This window comes from Centropristis striata, chromosome 23 (genome assembly GCF_030273125.1).
Source record: "Centropristis striata isolate RG_2023a ecotype Rhode Island chromosome 23, C.striata_1.0, whole genome shotgun sequence".
Classification (NCBI taxonomy): domain Eukaryota; kingdom Metazoa; phylum Chordata; class Actinopteri; order Perciformes; family Serranidae; genus Centropristis; species Centropristis striata.
Genome location: NC_081539.1, coordinates 11,103,748 through 11,128,379, shown reverse-complemented (window position 1 = coordinate 11,128,379; position 24,632 = coordinate 11,103,748). Strand labels below are relative to the sequence as shown.

Sequence of the window (24,632 nt, the reverse complement as noted above, 5' to 3'; positions counted from 1 at the left end):
AAAAACCAAACAGACTATCCAATAAAAGGCTCCATAGTTCATTTCAAGCGTTTGGTCGGAACACCAGAGCAGGATTGCGGCTGGTATAATCAAACATACTCAGTTTGTGCTCAGTTCCACGTTGCTTTGTTTATTTCCGTGTTTACATGTTTCACTGCCAACATTTCAACAAATAAGAAATAATAGTGCAAGTAGGTTTCATCCACCTTCGTACATACCCCTATTCAAATATATTTTTTTCATTTTGGTAATTACATTTCTGCACTGTGAAAGCAAACCAGACTTAATAGGTGCGTTTCCATTAGGGTAAAAAGTGGTTGCTGGGAAAGTTACAGGCCACGCCCTCTCAAATGTCCGCTCACTCAGCATATCTCCATTACAAAAATAGGCCCCAGAGGGATTTACTAGACTCTGGATATGACGTATGGTTTTCGATCGTCGCGTAATCGCTTAGCGACAGCTTCCACTGTGACGTCACAATACGCGATGGACTTAAGACGGAAGATGCACCAAACGTAAACAATAAGGAAGGAGACGCCGAGATGGAAGGAGCAGAGCTGGCTGTGTTTCTTGTCACTGTGTTCATGCACATGGCGGCGATGATTATAGACGAATGATTGTTGTCATTACTCGCTACTTTGCCTGCTTTTGAAAATGGCACGTGTTGAGTACTACGTCACATCCCGCTTAGCGTTCTATCCAATCAGCAACCAGGCTTTTTTCAGGGGAGAAAAATGTCCCTGGTCTTCGACAGGGCAAAAAAACGTCCAGCCAAACGGGCACTAGAGGCGGCTCACATTCAATTTAGGGGCGTTTATGCGAAGGAGACCTGCCTTTTTCCAGGTATTCGACTATAGTGGAAACACACCTAATACAAAACGAACCAAATGTACCAATTTCACCCTGATTCGGACTAACCAAACAGACTTGGCTTGTGAAAGCACCCTGAAATATCTCGCAACCATAGTATGAGTGTATATTGTAAACAAGGCTATGGAGTGAGCTACAGAAGTCCCCAATGGATGCTGACTGGAGTGACATCACTTGAGGCAATTTATCAGATTACACAGAGCAAAAAAGGCCTCTTAAAAAACTTTTTTCACATGTGCAGTTGTAATCCCCAAGAACTGTAAACAAACTTTGTTTTGTGAAACCTAAGAAAAATAACTTGAATAGTGCCGACCTCCACAAGGCCAAATACTCACCAATCTCATCATGTTAAAGGTGATGTTAAGATGTTAATCATTTGTATATAGCTTGTTATTCAGATACGCTCAAAAATTTAATTGGTCCCTTCTTGCAAAACCCTTTCACCAATTGTAGTTTAACCTCCTTGGCGGAGGTAACATAACCTTCAAACACTGTTTTTTGAAATATCATCATTTAAACTAATTTGTTTTGTTAGTTCTGATACCTGTGGGAGTGAATGCAGTGTCCTTAAGTAAGTGTTCTTTCGGCAAAGTCATAGACAATGGGTATATTAAGCTTTTTTAAAATGATAACAGATGGAAGTGTGACCTTCTGGATGTCAGGTTCAATATAACATAAGATTATCTTGCACTAATACAAATCTTATACTGAAAATATATCCCCACAGATTTTTACTAATCAGCATGATATAATATTACCACTGCCAAGTTCCACATAAAAGGCTTTACTCTATTTACCTGACTTGAGGAAAAGATTACGGATTAATGGAGTTAAGAGCTTATGTTTCATATCTCCAAATGCTGATACATCTATCTGGGCTTGTGACTTTGATGACACTGTCTTTTTGACTTTCATTTGTACATCAGAAAGACAGTTGATCTCATTTAAATCCTGTCCTGCTTCTAACATCTGCTTTATTACCATGTTGATCCCATTTTGGCACATAAATAAAGCTATAAATGCACAGAAACATGCTGTGGAGCTGCAGCACTACCACATTATCTTGTTATAATAAGTGCATCCTCTTGTTATAATGAGATGCTTTTTTCATGAGACTGTAAGTACTGGTTCTCACAAGCCCCAGCTGAAGGTTAGATGGAGGAACAAAGATAGTGGAACATGCTGTCCTGTGAAGAATAATGCAGCTCTCAAATTTCACTTTGCTTCTGATAGAGTAGACAAAGTCCTTTGTAGTATCCGCATACTAATGACGATCCCAATAAATATTATACTGCTTAGTGAGTGCACAATCCCATTGTGTGTTAGCTCTGAAAGGGGGAAAAAGTTGACAGGTTCATTCGCAGAGGAATTGCAATTTCTGTGACTGCTTCACAATAAAAGCCTGCCAATGTTTCACCAGCGGAATCCTTTAATGTGAAGGAATAGGACATTTTGGGTTTAAATTAGCAGTAAAATCTGGTTGATTGCAGATTTCATACCTCAAATGTGAAACATTTTAGTGCAATGGTTAGCAGTCATTTAAGAAAGTTTGTGCAGTGGTGAAATGTAACTAAGTACATTTACTTAGTTACATTCAAAAGTACTGTACTTTTGAGGTACTTTATACTTCTCCACTACATTTTGAGGCAAACATTGTGTATTTTACTCCACTACATTTAGCCGACAGCTTTAGTTACTTTTCTGTTCAAGATTTAACATAAAAATCATGATCAATTTAAAGTGATTAGACTTTTTTTTGTTTTATTTAACCTTATACAGGTATATTACATAGTTGAAATGAGAACATGAATCTTGAGAACATGAAAATGCTGCTTACATAAATGCATAAAAATCCAATAATAATCATTAACAATCTGAGTGGATCCATTCTGCATAAAGAGTACTTTTACTTTTGATACTTTAAGACCATTTTGATGCTGATACTTTTGTACTTTTACAAAAGTAAGTTTTGATTGCAGGATTTTTACTTTGAGTAATTTCACAGTGTGGTATTAGTATTTTTACTTAAGTAACGGGTCAGAATGCTTTTCCCACCACTGGTTATAGGTTAGTTGTAGGTTTGTACAAAGGAATCTTTGTCTGCTCTCCTTGAGAACGCTTCTTAGGATTTGAAAATAAAGGTGCGTTTCCACTATAGTCGAATACCCGGAATGAGGCGGGTCTCCCCTGCCGAATGCCCCTAATTGGAATGTGAGCCAACACGCGCCATTTTTAAAAGCTGTAGTAACGAGTAATCACAACAATAATAATCACCGCCATGTGCATGAACACAGCGACAAGAAACACAGCAGCTATACTCCTTCCATCTCGATGTCTCCTTCCTTATTGTTTACGTTTACGAGTGAGTGGACATTTGAGGGGGCGTGGCCTGAAACTTTCCCAGCGGCCACTCTTTACCCTAATGGAAGTGCCTCTTATAACAAGAAATTCCAGTCTAATATGCATTTGCGATACCAGGCTAGTTTTGGTGGCTTTATAATGAATAAAAGGTGATGTGAGTGCTTTTTACTAGAGGTGTTCCTTTAAGATCTTTTATGTGACAAATAAGAGTTACTGGTTGGATATGTAGATAAATAATATATCAAACAGCTATGCGGAAAACATGAAAACAGTAAAGAGTATTGAAAGCTTTGGTTTGGTTTCATGAAATACTTAAAGATTATAGCTTTTGGGCAAATCAAGGAGCCATGTGTCTCCTTATTAACTCAAGTAAATCTTCTATGGCTTCAAAGTTAAACTGCTGATCTTTGCTGGTACCAGAGGCTGATTGTTTTAAGACCTCTAAGAGTCAAACATGAGGATTTTCTGTGGGGTGACGCTGTTTATGTCAGTAAGCCTGCCTTCTGTCCCAGCAGGCTGCTGTGGGTCAGTCGGCTCGGACAGGGTGCATCCTCTGACGGGGACAAAGGGAAGAATAAAAATGAAGGTGTCACATAAACACAGGGGAGATCCATTCAGTTGAGCCTGATACCTAAAATGCATTGGGTGACATTTTTCTACGGATCCAGCCCACACAAACACATTTCCAACCTTTTAAAATATGCATGATGGTGAAAAGAGCCTTCCCCACAATGATTTTAACAAAAATAACAACTACATATTCAATGCTGATATTAGCAAAGACAGAAAAAAAGGCTTTCGAGTATATTTCCATTTTGAATTATTTGATATAATCCTTCCACCTCAAGCTTTAGATTTGTAAATGTAACCCATTTATTGTAATGAGCATTAAATCCCCTTACAGTTATGTGTGCACACTCCATTTATTTTTGATTAAAATATCCAGCACAATTTCTGCAGACTCCTTGACAAAATGGTAATTAAAGAATACAAATCCTCTCATTGCTTTTAATAAAGCAAATTCATTCAGGTCATAGTTTCTTTTTTTGTATTGCCACACATTGAAGTGGGCCTTTAAAGACAAAAAGCTATATTGTGTATTCTTCTTGTAATTATAATATCCCTTCACAGAGCGATATAATGTATTCCTGAGAGATGGCCCTTCATATAACATCTAAGTGTCACAAGAAGCTATATAACTGAATAACAAAATGTTGTTTTATTTTTTCTTCTGTGTTGCTACATATTGCACTTGAATCCAGCCAATAAATAATATACTAACACATATTGATTAATGCACCTCGAGAGGAAACACTTTGGGATGTGTGTAATGGCACAGAGGCCCACATGTTTTGAACTCTGCCTCTGATTGGCTCTTTATGGCCACAGGCAATGAGTGGTCCTTGCACGGTGCTATACTAACGGGGATTTCATTCTAGGCAATGAATTATGATTCGGTTTAGCTTTGGAGCTTATTTAATTTTTAAAAGTACCAATGGCAAATAAACTGAGATTCAGCTTAGCACTGAGATGGGAAGAAAAATGTGTGTTTTAGTTGTGTCTTTGGGCTGCTGGTGTGTACGAAGAGCCTCCATCATGTCATGACTAAAAGATGATTGATATTTCTTATTTCAGATATTCATAAGGGGCATTCCTTTAACCTTGTGAGTCTCTTTTTGACGTACCAGCATGGCTGATAAAACCTGCGTGTGTATTGCAGAGAGCATGTTTATAGCCATGTGTATAAATCATAGATTATTCTATCTATTAAAAGTCATGCAGCATTAAACTGCAAGAAAGGTTGATTTTTGGGCGAGACACTGCTGGCAGAAAGAATTGTTTTTTTTAATGCACAGGTCAATTTTAAGGTTTTAGGCTATTTTTGTACCATAACATGTCTTCTTTTAGAATGGTGGAAAGAAAACATCCAAAACCAAATATTTAGGTGTATATTTTTCCGCATTTTATCCATTTGCGCCTTCCAATTTCTTCTAAATTCACTAAAAGTTAGAACTCTATAGCAGCGTGTAGGACCTAGATGTAATCTAAACCTCGTCATCACAGACATCGTTAGAAAACTCCCACTCTCCTGCACAATATTATGTGTACGTACATGTTATATTTTGTTGTTTTTATGAATTAGATTCAATATTTTGTCTTCAATTAGTTATTTCCATTAAGAAGGTATAAAAACCTTTAAATGCCATTTTCTTAAAATTAGTTTTTTTCTCATAATTCTTAACTTCAGCTCCACTTACAGACACCAAACTTTCCAGTTGTATTCCAAAGTATATTCTGAAGGTTTTTACAGGGGTTTTTTTTTCTATATATCATTCATACCCTGATTTATACAACGTCTTGTTCCTAAAAACATGACGATAGTTGATTTTATATGGCTTTTTTCAGACAGTATTGTCTGATTTAAGAAATGATAAAAGGAAATATCCACAAATTACCTTCAGTAAAAAACTTTGAATCTTTGGAAAAATTATAATAATAACTTTGAAATTAGCTTCATCCAATGTTTAGATTTATACCCTGGAAAAACTTGCAAATTAGCGTGTTCATGCAACATTTGCAGATCAAAACATAACATTTCAGAAAACCTATAATGCAAAAAAAGTATTGTATTAATGTAAATGACAAAATGGGGAAGTTTCATGGTGATATCTTTAAATTAAAAAAATATCCTATTCACCTGTAGCGGCTCCCACTTTGGCAAATGCCTGTTTGTCAATGACGGTGTCATGGTTTAGTGATAGTTTATTATAGAGTGTGGTATTGGATTAAGAGAAATCAAGTTGGCTATGGTTTAATTGCAGTTTCTTTGTCATCTCTGCTCTGCCCATGTGTTGGCGCACATCTCTGTCTTCTTAAGTTAGACCTCTGCATCTTAATGAATCAGCCCGTTCACAGCGAGTTAGGTCATAAACACCCCGAGGCATCGATAATTACGGCCTGACATGTCCCACACAGCAACACGCTGACCGTCAGGTTCAGTTTAGAGGCACGGAGACAATGTGCTATGACACGGTTGACATATAACCCTAAGTGAGATTGAAATAACACTGCTGTACAGTATGCTGCAGAAGAGACTTAACAGCCTCTGATGGCTAAATGAAAGAAGAGGTAAACACACTTGGTTATAAGGTGTTAGATTGTGCTTCAAGGAAAGTTTGATCACTGTTCCTGGACACCCAATGTATTCTTTCAAGACCGTAAAGCATTTTACATCGTGCCTCCCAAAGGCTTGGATGTGATCTGAAAAGTAAATTAAATTAGACAGTGCTTAAGGTGGAAGCAGTGCACCAACCACGGTTATGATGAATGAATGGTGACAGTTGTCTCCAGCGCTGTGTGTAACATGAACTTGTACTGAATTCTGTCTGACAACTGCAGTCAGACGCTAATGCATCAATAACACATTATTACTTTCCTGTCTGGCACAATCAGTAATAACCTACATTTTGCAGGTGTATTTATTTAACAAATGAGAATGAGAGAGAAAGAGAGAGAGGGAGGGTTTTTGCAGGAAGTCATGTAGGTACTATAAATCTGAAATGCCATTAAAATCTACCACAAGGGTCACATCTTTGGGTTCTGGGCCATAAATAAATACATAAGTGCAGTGTCCCTGTATGTTTAAAGCCTGGAGAGGGTTTAGGTGTGTTGAGTGTAGTGTAAAAGCCACCCAGTTTCAGCACCATGGACAGAGCTGGACGACTTTTAGAGAATGATACTACTTTGTTCTAACTAATGCTAAACATTTTTTTTTGTTTCAGAACCATGGATAGGGCTAATGCTGATGTTTGTGCTAAGGTATCTTAGTTTCAGCACCATGGACAGTGTCAATACTGTCGTTTATCCTAAATAAAGGCAAACTTATCCTATTTTAGCATCATAAACATAGCTAATACCACTGTTTGTATTACATATATGCCAAGATATCTTAATTACAACACCATGGATAGGGGTAAAATTGCTGTTTGTCCGACATATACGCTGATATATGTCATTTTAGCACCATGGACATGGCTAATACTAATGTTTGTTTTAAATATACAGTCGTGGAAAAAATTATTAGACCACCCTTGTTTTCTTTAATTTCCTGTTCATTTTAGTGCCAGGTATAACTAAAGGTACATTTGTTTGAATAAATATAATGATAACGAAAAAAAATAGCTCATAAGAGTTTAATTTAAGAGCTGATATCTAGCCATTTTCCATGCTTTTCTTGATAAATACGAAAATCATCATATAGAAAACCACGGCGAATCAGCTCTTAAATTAAACTCTTATGAGCTATTTTTGTTGTTATCATTATATTTGTCCAAAACAAATGTATCTTGAGTTGTATCAGGCATTAAAATTAACAATAAATTGAAGAAAACAAGGGTGGTCTAATATTTTTTTCCATGACTGTATGTTAAATTCTCCAAATTTTAGAATCATAGACAAGATGCTTGTCTGAAAGATACTCTTAATTATCTTAATTTCAGCACCATGGTCAGTGCTAATACTGATGTTTGTCCTAAATATGCTGAATTCACCTAATTTCAACATCAAACACCAGGCTAATATTGCTATTTGTCCCAAATATATAATAAGTTCTCCAGCACCAAGGACAGTGCATAGTGATTTTAAACTATTGTGATACTGGTGGTACCCAGTTTCTAGGCTGGGTAATATCAAGAATTCAGTGCTATTGTTTGTTGGTCTAAATCATGCAACAAGCCCTGACGTTAAAGCACCATAACGCTGGGTGAAATAACAGCATGTCTATCCAACATTCATTGCTATAAAATTGACTTTATACCCTTTTGCTAATCTGTCCAAATGTCTCTTAAAGCTTACAGTGTTTTTTTCATAATTCTGCCTTAAAAGTAGTGAAAAATCATTAGTGACTGGCCATGAAACAGCTAGCATTATGCCTTGTGCAGACAGACACTTAGCACTGAATAACTAATAAATGGACAATTTCAGACAAAGCCTACTATTGTCCATTTGAACATTAGTGCTGATTTCAGCAAAAGATGGAGAGGACTATGTTGAGGTAAGAATATAGAATTCATCTGAAATAATTTGCTATTAAATACCACTTTATAGTATTTTCACTGTGTTGTAGCCGATATACTGGTGAACAAACCATTCTTTGTCTTCAGTGTTCTGCACCATGGACAGGACCGTAGGATGTTGAGGTATATCTGTGCCTCTAATCCATACTACATTGTAATTCTATACAGTATGTTCTATACTTACTGTCCTGGAATGCTGTTGTGTTTGTATACAAAAATCTGTTTTATACAAACTGGAAATAATAAAACTGTGAGGTCTGAATGTGACTGATTTAATAGTAATTTTATTTTTACTACCAGCTAAAATTTCTTTCCCCAGCCATGAGAGTTTTCTCCATTTTCTTTATGCAATGAATCATGGGAAGATAGTGACGTTCAATAGCCCATTTTAGAAACCAAACATTTTTAGTATGCGTGCATTCTTTTTGAGTATACCTCATTTAAAGTAATGCAGCCTCTCATATTAGAATAATCATTTTGGTTTGGTTGTAATCAATGTACAACACTGTGTTTGAGGTATGTGTTGAGGTATATCTGTGCCTCTAACCCGTACTACATAGTAATTATATACAGTATGTACTATATGTACTGTCCTGGAATTTTGTTGTGTTTGTATACAAAAATCTGTTTTATACAAAATGGAAATAATACAACTGTGAGGTCAGAATGTGACTGATTTAATGGTTAATTTATTTTTTCTAGCCATGAGCATTTTCTCCATTTTTTTATGCAATGCATCTTGGGAAGATAGTGACCTTCAATAGCCTTTTTATTTTAGAAACCAAACATATTTAGTATGCATGAATTCTTTTTGAGTATACCTCATTAAAAGTAATGCAATATCTCATCTAAGAATGATACTTTTTGGTTGTAATCAATGTGTTTCAGCACCACAGACAGGGCTGCATGATAATATTAGTGTACTCATAGCTTTGTTTCAGTACCATGGACAGGGCTGCTGCTTGTTTGTCATATTCGCTCAGTTTCATTGCAATCCTGACATGTTTGTATGGATATATGGCTGTTATTTGCTTTCCCTGAATGTGTTATATGCCCCAGTGTAATAACTCACAACGCATGTCCCTTCATTCCTCATCAGAGAGCAGAGACATGCGCTACATACCAGCCCGGTGCTCCTCCTGAATGGAATGAAAGCATGTCCGGATCGCGCCGTGGCGCTGACACCGAGTGAGCTCTGCATCTTTAAAACAGAAAAAAAAAGCCAAAGAAAAACACACAACCAGCTCAGTCATAACTGTGGGATGATAAGGACTACCTCTTTTTACTTTTGGAGAGAGCCAAGCCGTTAGGAGAGCATTCAGCATCAGCTGTTCAACACTGGTTTCTCATTGCTGGAAGTCGGGGCTGAATCAGTCACATGACAGAACTGGAGGCAGAGATCTAGAGAAAAGGCACAGCATTTCGGCTTGCACCGCCATACTGTATTTTGAGCCATATCACATTTTTATTGCAACATTTTACTCCCGCTCGGTGAGTACATTTCCAATGGCTTTTTTGTAAGCATTTTTTGTCTTTTTAATTGCCCCCTTTTTTATTTTTCCTCCTTTTGCTGGTGTTTGAATTGAGCATTGACATGGTGGTTTTGAGCGTTTTTCACATCCAGGCTTCAAGTTTTTAGCATGCAGTTATTCTGATCGAGAGTGCCAAGAGGGTAATCGGTGCGGTATCGGTCTTGAGAAAGCCTTGACTTGCTTGCAGTTTTGTTTCGAGGGTCGAAACCAAGCAGCTTTTGTCAGTATTGAGATTTTTCAAACAATTTATTGGTGGTTTTGAAACATTTTTATTTTTTTGTTTCTGTCGACTTTTGCTGTTGCTATGCTTTGGTTTGCATTTTGCAGTGTTGTTTGTTGCCTTCGAGTTTTGTGATTTTGATGTGTCGGTGGATCTCACCGATCAAACCCTTTGCTTTTACTTTGTTCCTCTTTTCTTTATAAAAAAGGAGTCATTTTTAAAGCCCGGTGACGTTTTAACGTGCTACTTTTCTTGCAGCTGAGCTCACAGGTTTGTTGTTTTTGTGTTTCTCTCTTTTTTCGATTTCATTATACTTTTGCTGGTGGCAGTGTCAAGTATTTTTGGATGTTTTTGACTAGATGATGCTGGGTGGACGAGGGGAGTTTTGATTCTTGGGGGAGTTTCAATGCGTTTTTGTTTTCTGTATCAACGAGGATGAACAGACATTTTCCCTTCTGCAGGTATTTAATATGAGTGGATAAGTGACACGTTTCTTGTATTTACAATAAAGAATAAGGTGACAGAAATATGCACCTGTGGCTGACGTGTTATTTCGTAAGGCTGGCTAAATTGCTCATTAGAGAAGGCTTTCTTTATCAATGTTATCTGAAGGTTACCTGATCTGATCGATCTGCCCGTAATGCTCCATAAAAAATAAAAAATAAATAAACAAGTGACGCGATCTTCAGTTCAACAACGAGGATTGGAAATCACACGCAGGTCGTTTGATCACAATGTGTTCTTTGTTTTTGAGTTCAACAATCTCCACGCCGTCGCAGCTGAGGAGTAAATGTAAGTAGCTCCATGCAGCTCCCTTTGGAAGGATGCACTGTAACGACTGTAATGATCTCCCACTGATAAAGTATCCAAACCATCCATGTGTCGACTTGGAGGGGCAGAAATAACAATTTCCTCTACTGCAGCAGGCTTCAAACTGCAGCAGGCTATGCTACCAAGTTTGAGGAGGGGGGAATAATAATTAGGGTAACCACAGTTTTTTTTTGCACTACAACATGTCAAGTGTAAGTGCCCTCCTTATTGCTGGACAAACTCAAATCGGCTTTCGTAGGCCTGGATTCATAAATACTTCTGGATTTGTCAAATCTGATTTCGCAGGAAATGAATAGAGCCACTGACGGGACTAAAAAGAGGACTTAGAGTGAATTAATCCTCCAAGATGCAGGTTTATCTTCAGATTATTGCTGTGCAGTAGGAAATGAAAACATGAGTAAACAGTTGTCATGTAGAACAGGGCAGGGTTACTGGGATTTGAGGGCTAAACTACTGCTGTGTGTTTTCTCAGAGTAGATTTTGAGCTACTGTAACACCGCTGTCTGTCCATGAACCTTCTCCAGTCTAGTCTTCGAGGACATGAGTCAAAAAGTGACTCATTGACTCACTCTGACTTTATCTAGACTGTAAAACTTTCCAGTGTAAATATAACGTCATTAACTGGCAGCAGTCCTTATACGGTTTCCTTCTGTATATCAGAAATACAATGTATTACTAAAATTACATTCAATTCAATTAAATGTGCAGGATATTACTGTGTTCTTGTACATTTCCAGCATGATAGTGTTCAGTTTTGTTAGTAAATGACTTCATATTTAGAGTAAGCTGTAAAACCTTTAATGTGAATTCACAGCAGCAAGTACTGTATTTTAGTGTTTCTTACTGTATTTTTGATATACAGTGTAATACTCAATGTATTTGCTGTAGATTACTGTATTTTTTGTATATTTACACCACAGTACTGTTCACAGTTGTGTCAGTTAATTGCTGAATATTTACAGCAAACTGTAAAACCTTTCAGTAATTAACTAGCAGCAGCTTCACCAGCAAAGTGCAGGTGTTTTACAGTGTTTTACTGCATTATAGAAGTGTGCATTATACAGTGTTTTACTAGAAATACATTTGCAGTATATCCCTATACTTGTTAATGTACAGCACAGTACTGTTCACAGTTGAATGAATATTGACAGTACACTGAATAACTTGTCAGTGTAAATTTGCAGGTGAAGCTGATGCCAGTTAATCACTGTAAACATTGTATATCTTTTTTTAACATTATTTTAGAAATACAGTGTTTTACCAGCAATAGATTTGCAGTATATCACTGTATTCTTGTCAATTTACATCACAATACTGTTCACAGTTTTGTCAGCAGTTGCATGTATATTTACAGCACGCTGTAAAATGTTTGAGTGTAAACTGTTAGTAATTAACTGGCTGCAGCTTCACCTGCAAAGTGTTGCACTTCTAACAGTTTCATTGGTAGTGTATTGCTAGAAATTAATTTGCAGGATATTACTGTATTCTTGCAGTTGTACAACACAATACTGTTCAGTTTGTCAGTTAATTACTGAATATGTACTGTCAAACTTTACAGGTGAAGCACTGACAGTCAATCACTGTAAGTTCACACTGAAAAGTGCTGTATTTTAACAGTTTTTAGCGTTATTTCAGAGATTTAGTGTTGCTAGAAAGAAATGTGCAGTATATTACTGCATTCTTGTAAATGTACAACACAATGCTATTCAATTTGTCAGTAAATTACTGAATATTTACAGCACACTGTCAAATTATTCACTGTAAACCTGGCAGCAGCTTTGTCTAGAAAGTACTGCTTTTCTACAGTTTTTTTAACTGTATTTTCAAAATTTTGTGTATGACCAGAAACAAAATTGCAGTTAATTACTGTATTCTGTAAATGTATAGCACAATACTGTTCACTGTTTTGTCAGTAGATATACAAGATAAACAAGTAGATATATACTATTTACAGCGTGCTGTAAAACTTTTCAGTGTAAATTTACAGTAATTAATTGTCAGCAGCTTCACTTGCAAAGTGTTGTATTTTTACAGTTGTTTAACATTATTTCAGCAATTTAGTGGATTGTTAGAAATAAATTTGCAGTATATTACTGTATTCTTGTAAATCTGCAACACAATGCTGTTCAGTTTGTCAGTAAATTACTGCATATTTACAGCACACTGTAATTGTTTTCAATGTAAACTTACAATTATTAACTGGCAGCAGCTTTGACTACAAAATACTGTCTTTAACTGTATTTTCGAAATATAGTATGTGTATATAGTGTATGTAGTGTATGACTGGAAACAAAAATGCAGTTTATTACTGTATTCTTGTTAATTTACAGTTTTGTCAGTAGATATAGATACTGTTTACTGTGTTTACAGTGTGCTGTACAACTTTTCAGTGTTAATTTACAGCATACTCCATATTTTTTCTCCTGCATTGCAATATACAGTATGACACTGTATGACATCAATCTGCAGAACACTGTTCTTTAACTTTACACTGATTTCAGTGTAAAGTTACATCTAATGTTTACAGTGTAGTTTATTCCAGGACTAATATAAATCTCTGTTACTTTAAGTCTTGGCTTTCATCTTGTGCATCATGAATTCGCTTCATTTTGACCCATATGTGTTCACTTTAACAGAACACAGGTTTGGTCAGTGCAATATTGTAGACCTATAAAATCTATGAGAGTGGACCATTAAGTCTGGGTATAGACCGTTAAGTCCCAGTGTCATTAAACAAGCTGACATGCTAGATCAGAATCAGTGCTCTTTAATGTGCAGAAATGACAAATATTGAAAGCAGAACTAGCAAGGTAAACTTTTAATAAGCCAAAGTGATTAGAGCAATTAAGATAATACAGTTCATCATGTATTGAAATGCTGTTATCATGTATTGATTTCCCTGTCTCCTGTTAAATCTATGCAGCTCATAAAGCAGATGTAGATAAAGAGCCGCGGGGGGGAGGTTTTTAATGCTTTTTAACTTGTGAGACAATTTAGAAGCAGTAGTCCGAGCTGCATTCAGTGTTTGGGAGCATCACAGAGCAGTCATTCAAGAGATTTAAAGTGTGAATTTATCAGCGTTAGTTGTTTAGAAGAGGGGTGTAACAATTCACTCAGTGGGTTGAGTTCTTCTGCTGCAGTGATTCATGTATTATTATAATTTATCCATGATTAGATTTGATGAAGTCTGAAAAAAAATAGCTAAAAAAACTCCTAAATTGATTGTCAATAATTAAACACATTCCCACTCGTTGAAAGAATGACTTTAATTTCCAAGGCCTTCACTTTTAGCATCTCATTGTGTCCAGATGCCATTTTCAACAACTTCTTCAAAGCAACACATTCCTCCTCTTGTCTGTCTCTGCAGAATGAAGCACAAACATCTTTGAAATTCAGTCAAACCGAGACACACGAGACAATTTGTTGTTTCAGAAGTGTAAATACTGTTCTATTTTAATCGTTTCAAACTGCCTTTCAAGCTGGAATCGTAGCATCACGACACACTGACATTTCTTCACGGCCATAGTGGAGAGGTGTTCCTGCCACTCTCTCCTGGACCTCTCTCCTGCTAAGCATTATGATAGCTTCTATTACGTCCTGCGGTGTTGTGTCTCCCCTCCAGACAGGTTTCGTGTTATCTAGGCCAAGCCAGACCTGCACAGGAGACTTACAGAGAAATATGATAGCTCATGAATGGATATACTTCTGCTACCATGAATAAAACATCACGCCAGAGCAACTTTTATACACTAAAGGTCGGGCCGAACTATTTGGAATGTCTGTGCATGTTTGTTGGTCTGAATGTGAGTGAAACAGCAGTTTAGCTTTCAGCGTTGGACAAATGGAAACATAATTCATACGCTGGGTGTTGCATCTTTCATACACGTGTTGTGTAATTATGTTGGACTCAGTAGGTATGAGCACTGTAACACACATAGATCAATGTCACGAGCACAGATGCATCTTCTGCTGCATTTTTAACAAGCTGCGCCCCCGCCCGGCTTGTTTAGTCTCAGACACTACAGGCAAAAATATGTTTTTTTCATGCACCAGTCAATTTGGAGATTTTGGGCTATGAGTCTTCTTTCAGACTTTTCGTGCAAAGTGCAAAATACACATTTAACTGTTTGTTTTACTACATTTTGTCTATATGTATCTGTAGAATTCTCTTAAATTCACCAAAAGTTAGCACTAGATAATGCATCATTTGCATATTTATACATGCACACACATGCACATACAGTCATGGAAAAAAATATGAAACCACCATTGTTTTCTTCAATTTCTTGTTCATTTTAATGCCTGCTACAACTAAATGTACATATGTTTAGACAAATATAATAACAACAAAAATAAGATAATAAGAGTTTAATTTTAGAGCTGATATCTATCCATTTTCCATGGTTTTCTTGATAAGGATTTTGGTTATTATCAAGAAAACCATGGAAAATGGCTAGATATCAGCTCTAAAATTAAACTCTTACGAGCTATTTTTGTTGTTATTATATTTGTCCAAACAAATGTACCTTTAATCGTACCAGGCATTAAAATGAACAAGAAATTGAAGACTGGTCTAATATTTTTTCCATGACTGTACATATTACAAGTTTCATGAAACTTGTTATACAAAAAAAAAAGAAGTGTTAATGTAAGTTATTAACTGGGGATGTTTCCTTTAAGGCTAAAACATACAGGCTGCAGGAACAGAATGATGTCATTTTGTTCTTGCAGCCCTGGGAGAGAGAACAAATTTATCTATTCTTGACACATCATCTAGGCAGAACTTTGTTCTTGTGTGGTGTCCGTGAACTATTGTGCAATTGGTCAGAAATTTGAATTCGCAGTGAACATGTGCTGCAGTGGGAGGGCCCTGTGACAACTTCTGCAGAAGGAGTTTCTTGTGAAGTATGAAACGTCCTGGCCAGAAAGAACATTTTTCTAGTTCTTGCCACCTCAAGAACATGAAAAATATCTCTGTTCTTGTGGAGTATGTAAAGGGCTTCTGTTAGTTTTGTTAGTTTTTAACCTTAAGTGTTTCAAAAAATGAAATTGGAACTTTACAATGCTGTTTTTATCAAACTGAGCCAAAAGTCTCCACTTCAATAGCGCTTACAGGCACCAAACTCTCCAGTTTAATTATTTTCTATATTCTGAAGGTTTTTACTGAGAGGTTTGATCACATTTTGAGAGTTCTCATTCACAGCCTGATTCATACAAGATTTTTTTCCTAAAAACATAGCGAGACTTGTTTTTTTAAACTCATGACAGTATTCTCAGTATTAAAACCTTTAACTCTAATATGTCATCAAATTAAACAAGAATTTTGAACCTATACATTATTACATTTTCTGGAAATATCTGCAAATTAGCACATACTTAATAAGATACGGCTCTGTTTGCATATTTAAACATACGCTTTTTGAAAATTTGTGATACAATAATGCAAATGGGGAAGTTTTATGGTGATATCTATTAGTTAAAAGTTTATATTTTTACCTTATTGACCTGCAAACTTCCCCTTAAGTACACATAGTCTGCATACTTTACTGTCAAAATATCTACTGTTAAGGTTAAAGAATGCATAGAAAAGCCACCCAGCTTTAAGATGAATGTTTTTACAGATGATCTGCAGCCTGAAAGAAGTTATATAAGCAGCAGCAGTGGAGCTTTAGTGGGTTTATTGGCCTTCTTGATCCATATATGCACAAAGGTAGTTGAGAGTTTCATTGTAAATGCTCTTTTATGACCCAACATCAATGGAATGTCTCATAGCTGCAAAGTCAATCTAAAGTTCACACTGATACCTAAAGTTTTGAACTGTGAAAGTCTTATTCAGCTTCAGCGTTTTATTAAATCAGAACCCACTGATTTCCTTAATCCATTAATCATGTTAATATATGACTCATAATGAAGAGATATTCTGCAACTGAGAGAAAGAAAGAGCAGCTAGTTTCTGCATTTTCTTACATTTATATAAATCTAGAAGATATATTTTTGATAAATATGAAGTTGCTGCATTATTAATGAGATATATCTAATTAAATCAAATTTTGCTTCCTTGACTGAGACCTGATACATTAGACCGATGGATAAATTATCCTGTATTCACATCTTTACAACAAAGAGCATTGTCCTTAAGACCATTAAATATAAATGATAACATAGATCATATGTTATCTTTTCTTGTTTTTTTGTTTGTTTAAAAAGAAATATTCAGGAAAGACAACGAGACGAAAACTGGGGCAGAAAAAGTTGAAAAAATTCAAAATTTTTATCCACTCAGAGGTTTTGTCATGTGGATTTTCGTAGCTGGATGCTTTTGCACATAAAGTTATTGTCCAGAAATGTACTTTATTATTTTACAGGGTTTGTGTGCAAATGCCATAAAAAAGTAAAGTACTTTTATTACAAATATTAACCAAAAAATAGATGATTAAATCTGAAAATGTATATAATGAAACAAACGATATAGATTTTTTAACAGTATTATTGCTTAATGGTCTTGAATGTTAAATTACAGTGAATTCTATGTAAAAATACAAAAAAAAATTATCATATTGCAGAATGTAAAATTTAGGAAATTTTCTGTTTTTCAAATTCAAAAGTTAAAGATTTCAATTTTGTTTTTGTTATTCTACAGATACATCTAAAACAGATATTTACTGTATATTTTCCGTATTTTTTAAAAGAAATGATCTGTAAAATAACTTATCCGACGTGTTTGGCAACTTTTTACCATGTTTTTTTTTTCTTACAGTGAACCTGAAAACTTTCTTTGAGTATATTGATTATTTGCTACTTCCTGCTGCCATTCTGCTACATTTCAGAGGTTAATGTCAGACTTTCTATTCCACTACATTTCTTTAACAGCTTTAGTTACTTTTAAAACAAAGAGTTTCCACAATGGATAATATAACAAGCTTTTAAAATACAACACAACTTTTTGACTTCCTGCAAAAAGCAGTGCAGTCGGGGTCAAACTTTAGATATCTTTGAGTGATTTCTTTCTTAACTGTTTAGTTTAATTTCAATAAATATGAGGAAAAAGTTCAGAAACTTTAACTTTATTTGTGTATCAAAATTCCTTCTTTCCTCTCCTATTAATCATCTCACGACCTCTCAGATATTCCTAGTGTTCCTGTGAAACTGAATATGAAGTAGTTTGAACTAGCTCGACCTCCAGCAGCTAAAACAGTAACATGCTTCACTGTAATAATAATCTAATGATGTCATATATTATAAAAGTCAGAGGGGCCAAACCAGTGCTTTTACTGTCAATCTTTAACTACATTTTGCTGCAAATACTTCCGTTCTTTCACTTGGATTTCTCATGCAGGACTTAATAGAGTAATTGAGTATTTTATAGGTACTTTCAGACATCTGATTACTTCCTCCATCGCTGCATTTACATCATGTTCCTCTCTCTCTTTGAGGATTTCTCCTCCCGCTCCCCCTCCTTTAACAGATAAACAGCTTACCTTTGGCATGACTCATTCTACTGAAACGAGAGCTAAGTACTTTACTGTCCTTTTCTGAGCTGTTAATTTGATAAGTGAGGGGATCTTACACTTCATATTGTGGGCAATTAAACCCATATCTGAAGAATAGGGTCAGGCTGAATGACTTTCCAGTGTCTATTATGGGAACCATTTGAGTTATAGTGCGTCCCTTAAATGATCTCTCTGCACCGACATGCTGAGAGCTCATTGTACTTTTCCAATTTCACATGAAAGTTTCGTTTGAGTTATATTTCATTAACATTTAGTCCCGAGTGTGTCGTTCTTTGTGACTTGATCAGATGCGAAAGAAGACATCCAGGGACGTTAGAAAGCAGGGATTTTCTGACTGTTTATCTGTGATTAGGACGGTATTATTTTACAGGGTTTTTCTTGTTTTAACATTAAGTGCAATTGGTTAATGGTCTTAAATGTTAAATTACAGTGACTTCTATGTAAAAAAAAAAATATCATCATATTGCTGAGTGGAATATTAAGGCAACTCTCCGTTTCCTTGCAGTAAAACTTTAAATTTAATTTAAAAACATGTAAAAAGAAATGGTAAAAAAAAAATATGTATGTATGTATATTTAATACAGATATTAACTGTTTATCTGTAATATTTTACAGGGGTTTTCTTGTTTGTTTTTTTACATTAGGTGCAATTGGTTAATGGTCTTAAATGTTAAATTACAGTGAATTCTATGTATAAAAAAAATACAGAAAAATGCACGTCATATTGCTGAAAATGTTATTTTAATTTAATGTCAATATCAAAATATAAAAAGTCTGGCAGTAAAAGTTGCCAAAGGCTTATTATAAACATAGTAAGGTGGATAAATAAATAAATAATAATAATAATAATAATACTAATAATTGAAAAAAAGACTAAAGACAGAAAAAAGCTAAGGCAGAAAAGGTCAACAAATGAGTTGTTGCTGCTCCTATAAAGCTTCATTTCTCAAAATATTATAACATTTTCATCAACTGTCAATATATATAATAAAGATTTTAGATATTATGGATACATTATAGATTTTTACAGTATTATTCAGTTGTTAAATGCTCTTGAATGTTAAAGTACAGTGTATTCTTTGCAGTAAAATTTTAAATTTAATTTAAAAACAGTAAAAAGTCTGCCAGCAAAAGTTGCCAAACACTTACCGTCATATTAAAGATAGGAAAAAACATTAGTTATTATACAGGTATATTTTAATACAGATATTTACTGTTAAATAACATATGGTCGTTTACTGTTATTTGACAGTAAATGTTTGGCAATTTTTGCTGTCAGATTTCTGATCTCTGATTAGGACTGTAACATTTTACAGGGTTTTTCTCATTTCTTTCTACATTAAGTGCAATTGGTTAATGGTCTTAAATGTTAAATTACAGTGAATTCTATGTAAATATGCAAGAATTAGACGTCATATTGCTGAATGTACATTTACGTACAGTAAAACTTTAAACAAAGAAAAATGTATGTAAAATAATGTCAAAAGAAATCTTAAAAACACAGTGAAAAAAGTCTGGCAGCAACAGTTGCCGAACACTTACCGTCATATTAATATAAGAAAACAAACATTTTCATAAACTGTCAGTTAATATAATGGTACATTGTAGACATTACATATATTATAGATATTTTATATATTTTTACAGTATTATTCAATTATAATATTAATATTTTTAACACTCTTAAAAGTGAATTCTTTGTTTAAAAAATAAAAATTGCTGAATGCAAAATTAAGGCAACTTTCTGTTTCCTTGCAGTAGAACTTTAAATTTGATTTAAAAACATGTAAAAAAAAAAAATAATAATAATAATTTAAAAAAACTTACCGTCATTAAAGACAAAAAAAATGAAAACATAATTCAGATATTAACTGTATATTATCTTTACTTTTGAAGAAATTATCTATAAAATAACCTATGGTTGTTTACTGTTATTTGACAGTAAATGTTTGCTGTCAGACTTGATGCAGTGATTTCTGACTGTTTAATTGATCTTTGATTAGGATTTATTAATCAAGAGTGAGAGCTGGTGTTTGTGTAGAAGGAGTTACTCACAGCGGTGTAAATGCAGGTTAAAAATGGCCAATTAAGCCTCAATCACTTCCATTTCCCTTATCAAGCGCTCACAGAGGAATTACTTTTCCTATTTTTAGAAGGAATTAGGGTTCCTGCAGTCTGATAAGGTGCCTAACCTAAACGCTCAAAGATAAATGGATCTTTAATGTGACTTTACAGTGAAAGTTTTACTAAAGGAAGTGGACTTAATGCTGTTTCACCACTCAGTGTGTGCACATATCGATCCAGCCGACCTGATAGCTTCCAGCCTACATCTGTTTCAGGTGGAGTTATCATATTCGAGACAGTTTTCTAATCACACTGTTCACCCAAATTACATCCAGCAGCATCAGCAGCAGCAGCAGCATCACATGGGATCAAAACATCCAGAATTAGTTTTCAGATTGCATATAGATTGAATGTTGACAGCGCAGGAATAAATCAGAATCCACATCATGAAACGCCCCCGTTATTAAACCGTAATTTTAGAAAATGGTACGTCTCCCTGTTTGTGCACAAGTTTGCTTTCATCAACTTTTTGGCATATTAATACATGTTTTTCACATCCGTCAGTGGAGCATCTTCATTAAAGTTTAACCCTCCGGCAGGAAGATGACCGCACTAAAGATGACTCGCCTGTCTTCTCTGAAAATAATGGAAACTCTCAGCTCGGGTATATATAGAATTATGGAAATGTGGCTGAAATGTTTTGGCAACAGTGTTGCTCCATAAAACATTTTGAATATAATACATACACAAACTCCCACATATATACATAAAAACCAGATGAGGGACAAGGGAACAAAATAGCAGCAAATCAGCCTTCAAAAACAGATTGAATAGTCAGACTTTTCTTTATTTTCTTGACTTGTGTGTGCATTTTATTATAATCCCAGCAATAAGGAAGCATCTTTATAGTTACAGTGTTATAAAAGTAGAAACAGAAACAACAGTAGAATACAGAAAGTATAAAAAAATGACTTGACTGCAAAACCAGCTTTAGAACCGGTGTTTCCCACAGGATTTTCTGAGACTATGATGGGGGGACCTGAACAAAGTAGGGGAACCGGAGAAAATTTGTTGCCCTAAAAGCCTAAATTTGGTGGCCTCTTCATCTCCATCTTAATAATTGCATATTTTAATGAATTATTGTAAAGGAGAATAAGGGTTCTTCTATGTTTTATTTAAGGCATCATATTTTGACAGTCTTATTGTAAATTATGAAGTGGACTCTGTTAACACATCTATGTGCTCTCATTTTGAAAGCTACAAGTGTTTGCTTTTATTTTGAAGGCATTTTTACCGTAATGCTTAGTAAATACGCAAGTGGAGGTAAGGGCTGGGAATTGTTTAAAAATGTTCAATACTAGTACCGATACCAATACCCTTAACACGATACTTATACCAATTGAATACTTCATTCGATAGTTTTCAACTTAAACAAAAAAAAAACCAATCGGTTGCGTGAATGTCATCACTCCTCCCCATTCAAAAAGTTTTTAAAAAATTTTATGCAAATACATTTTGAAAGTGCTCAAATATTGATTTAATAACTGTACAAACATGACAACAACAAAAAATTATTTTTACAACTGAACCAACATTCTGAATCTAACCAGTCACAGACCACAACTAGACCAGTCAGTCCTCCTCAACAGTTCTTTTTTGAAAAATATTAGCATGTCAGACTTCTCTGGGGCAAGGCATGCCCTTTCCTGGCTGATTGTGTCTTCAGCAGTTGAAAATAGTCTTTCTGCTGGAGTGGAGGATGCCTGCACACATGTGTAATTATTAATTCTTGATCTGGGTAAAGAACTGATTGCAGAAATCATTTGACAATCACAGTCTCGATACTACTTGGTACCCGGTTGTTTCGGTCGATACCTGAAAGGTATTGAGTACCAATACCCAGCCCTAGTGGAGGTTGACTGACAACAGTGTGCTTTTTGTCTTCCAGTAACGTTTACTAGCCATTCGCTCTAACAGGTAGTCTAAACTCACTCAGAAACTGGGAACCCGGTCTCACAGGAATCCGTGAAATAGCCACGGATTCGCTTAACTCAAAATCCATGGAATAGCCACGGAATTACTCAAATTTCCGTGAAACTGACACGGATTTCACTACAATGCAAGTTAATGACAGTCATATCCCGTGGCTATTCCATGGATATTTTTTTCCTATTGGTTTGTTCCAAGTCACGTGACTTTCAAGGTTCCGGCGGTCAGAACAAAAAACATGGCGGATAGTTCTCTCATTTTCAGTGAAAAAATCTATATTTTGACTTAGTTTCTGCATAAAAATGGATTTTAAACACATTTCTTGCAAGAAATATATGTTTTATTTTCTCAATATTCACTCAGTGAATGTACATAATCACTTTGTATGTTGGAATAGCCACGGGATATGACTGTCATTAACTTACATTGTAGCGAAATCCGTGTCACTTTCACGGAAATTTGAGTGATTCCGTGGCTATTCCACGGATTTTGAGTTAAGCAAACCCGTGGCTATTTCACGGATTCCTGTGAGACCATGTTGGAAACTGGAGTAATGCTGACAGAGGGCTCGCGCTGTTACGGTTGTTATGACAGCCGCTCGTTCGCGGCGAGAAAGCGGACAACTGTTTGGCCGAGCCTAGCACTGTGTTCACTGCTCCAGAGTTTAAAAAAATAACACAATCCCCTATTCTGAAGTAGCGGCGGACATAAACCCTGACAGTTAACTGACACCTGTTTGCATCACATTAGTTTTTGAAAATGCTGTTAAGGTCAATAGAGCTCATAGTGAAATAGTCTTGAGCTTGCAAATAACTTGTTTCCTCCTTATGATTATACTGAAACATAAAAAGCACCAAACATAGAGCACAGCAGAGCAAACAGAAGAAGCAGAGCACCATCAAACACACTATAAAATGCCAGAAGCAGCATTAAAAGGATAATTAATACAAAAGATAAAGCATAAAAAACAGGTCTTACAGGTCAATTTGTAGAGTTTAAAATTCTGATTGCACTTGTAATAAAAGACTTAAAGTCATTCTTGGTTGCTAAAGGCAATCTATACGGCACACTTAATTAATGTTACATTAAGATGCAAAAGCGAGTACCACTGGCAATTTAGAAATGACCCGGGCATGAATATAATAAGTGTAGGAACATCATGCATGGGGAACATTTAATTGGGGAAATCAGTTTTGTTTCTTACGAGATAAGTATAGAGCATTCCTCGTGGCAGTGAGGGCGGACGAGTCGAAGTGTGACTCATTTGTTGTTGAGATATTCTATCAGTGGCTTCAGTGAGGAGACAAAGGTTCAGACAAACGGGCCAAGACGAGATCCATAAGTCTCTGACACGTATCAAACACGTCTAAGTGTCTGTGTGATGTTCACTGAGTCCTACAGAGAAAAGTAAACAAACAAACCAGAAATAAAAAGAGGCAGAGGAGCGGCGTGAGGCCTTCCAGAGCAGGTGGCGGAGGCCTCCAGATGCTGCAGAGAAGCAGCGAGGCAGATAATGTCCTGCCTAGATTACCTCAGGGAGCCCGATTACAGTGGCGCGTCCTCATCTGGGTCAGCTCCAGGCTGGTTCTGCAGGGATCAGCTGTTCTCGCTGTCGTCCTGCTGGCCTCAGCTGTCTCTCACCTGCTCACGACCAGTTCTGGAGGCATTGACACGCTGAAAACTACAGTCTCAGAAGACGTGATGTACCGTGCTGCGCCTCACAGGTAGTGACAGACATATTTGCAAGCGTATTGACTGTGCGGGTATTTAAAAAGTGTGGACTAATAGGCCCCCGGCCCCTTCGGCCCCTGGGTGAGAGCCTCTGTTTGATGTGACTGTTCGTATTAGAAAAAGTCAGTCAAAACTAAATGAGTCCAAAGAGATGCAAAATAACTGTTAAGAGATGTGAAAATGCCACATAGAGGTGGAAAACAACCGCACAGAGACGCACGATTATTGCAAAAAATGCACAAACTGACTACAAAGTGAAGCAAAAATACTGTAATGAAATGTGAAAAGATCACAAAGAGACACAAGACGACTGCAAAAAGGCACAAACTAACTATAAAGAGATGCAGAACAATGCTAAAGAGGTGTGAAAAGACTACAAAGAGACGCAAAACAACCAAAAAAGAGAAACACAATGACCACAAAGAGACTTATAGTAACTACAAAGAGA

At 35.8% G+C, this 24,632-nt stretch overlaps 1 protein-coding gene across 3 annotated transcripts in view; it reads left to right on the top strand.

Moving 5' to 3' along the window:
* The first annotated feature begins 9,243 nt into the window (after positions 1–9,243).
* The window catches only part of LOC131961781 (RNA-binding Raly-like protein), a 125,002-nt gene continuing 109,613 nt past the window's right edge, over positions 9,244–24,632 (top strand). The window contains exon 1 of one of the 3 annotated variants that reach the window (XM_059326672.1): positions 9,244–9,797. The gene's annotated coding sequence lies outside the window, so the exon portion shown is untranslated. Of the gene's footprint in view, positions 10,520–24,632 lie in introns of all 3 variants that reach the window. The other 2 variants (XM_059326670.1, XM_059326671.1) reach the window with 2 other exon arrangements.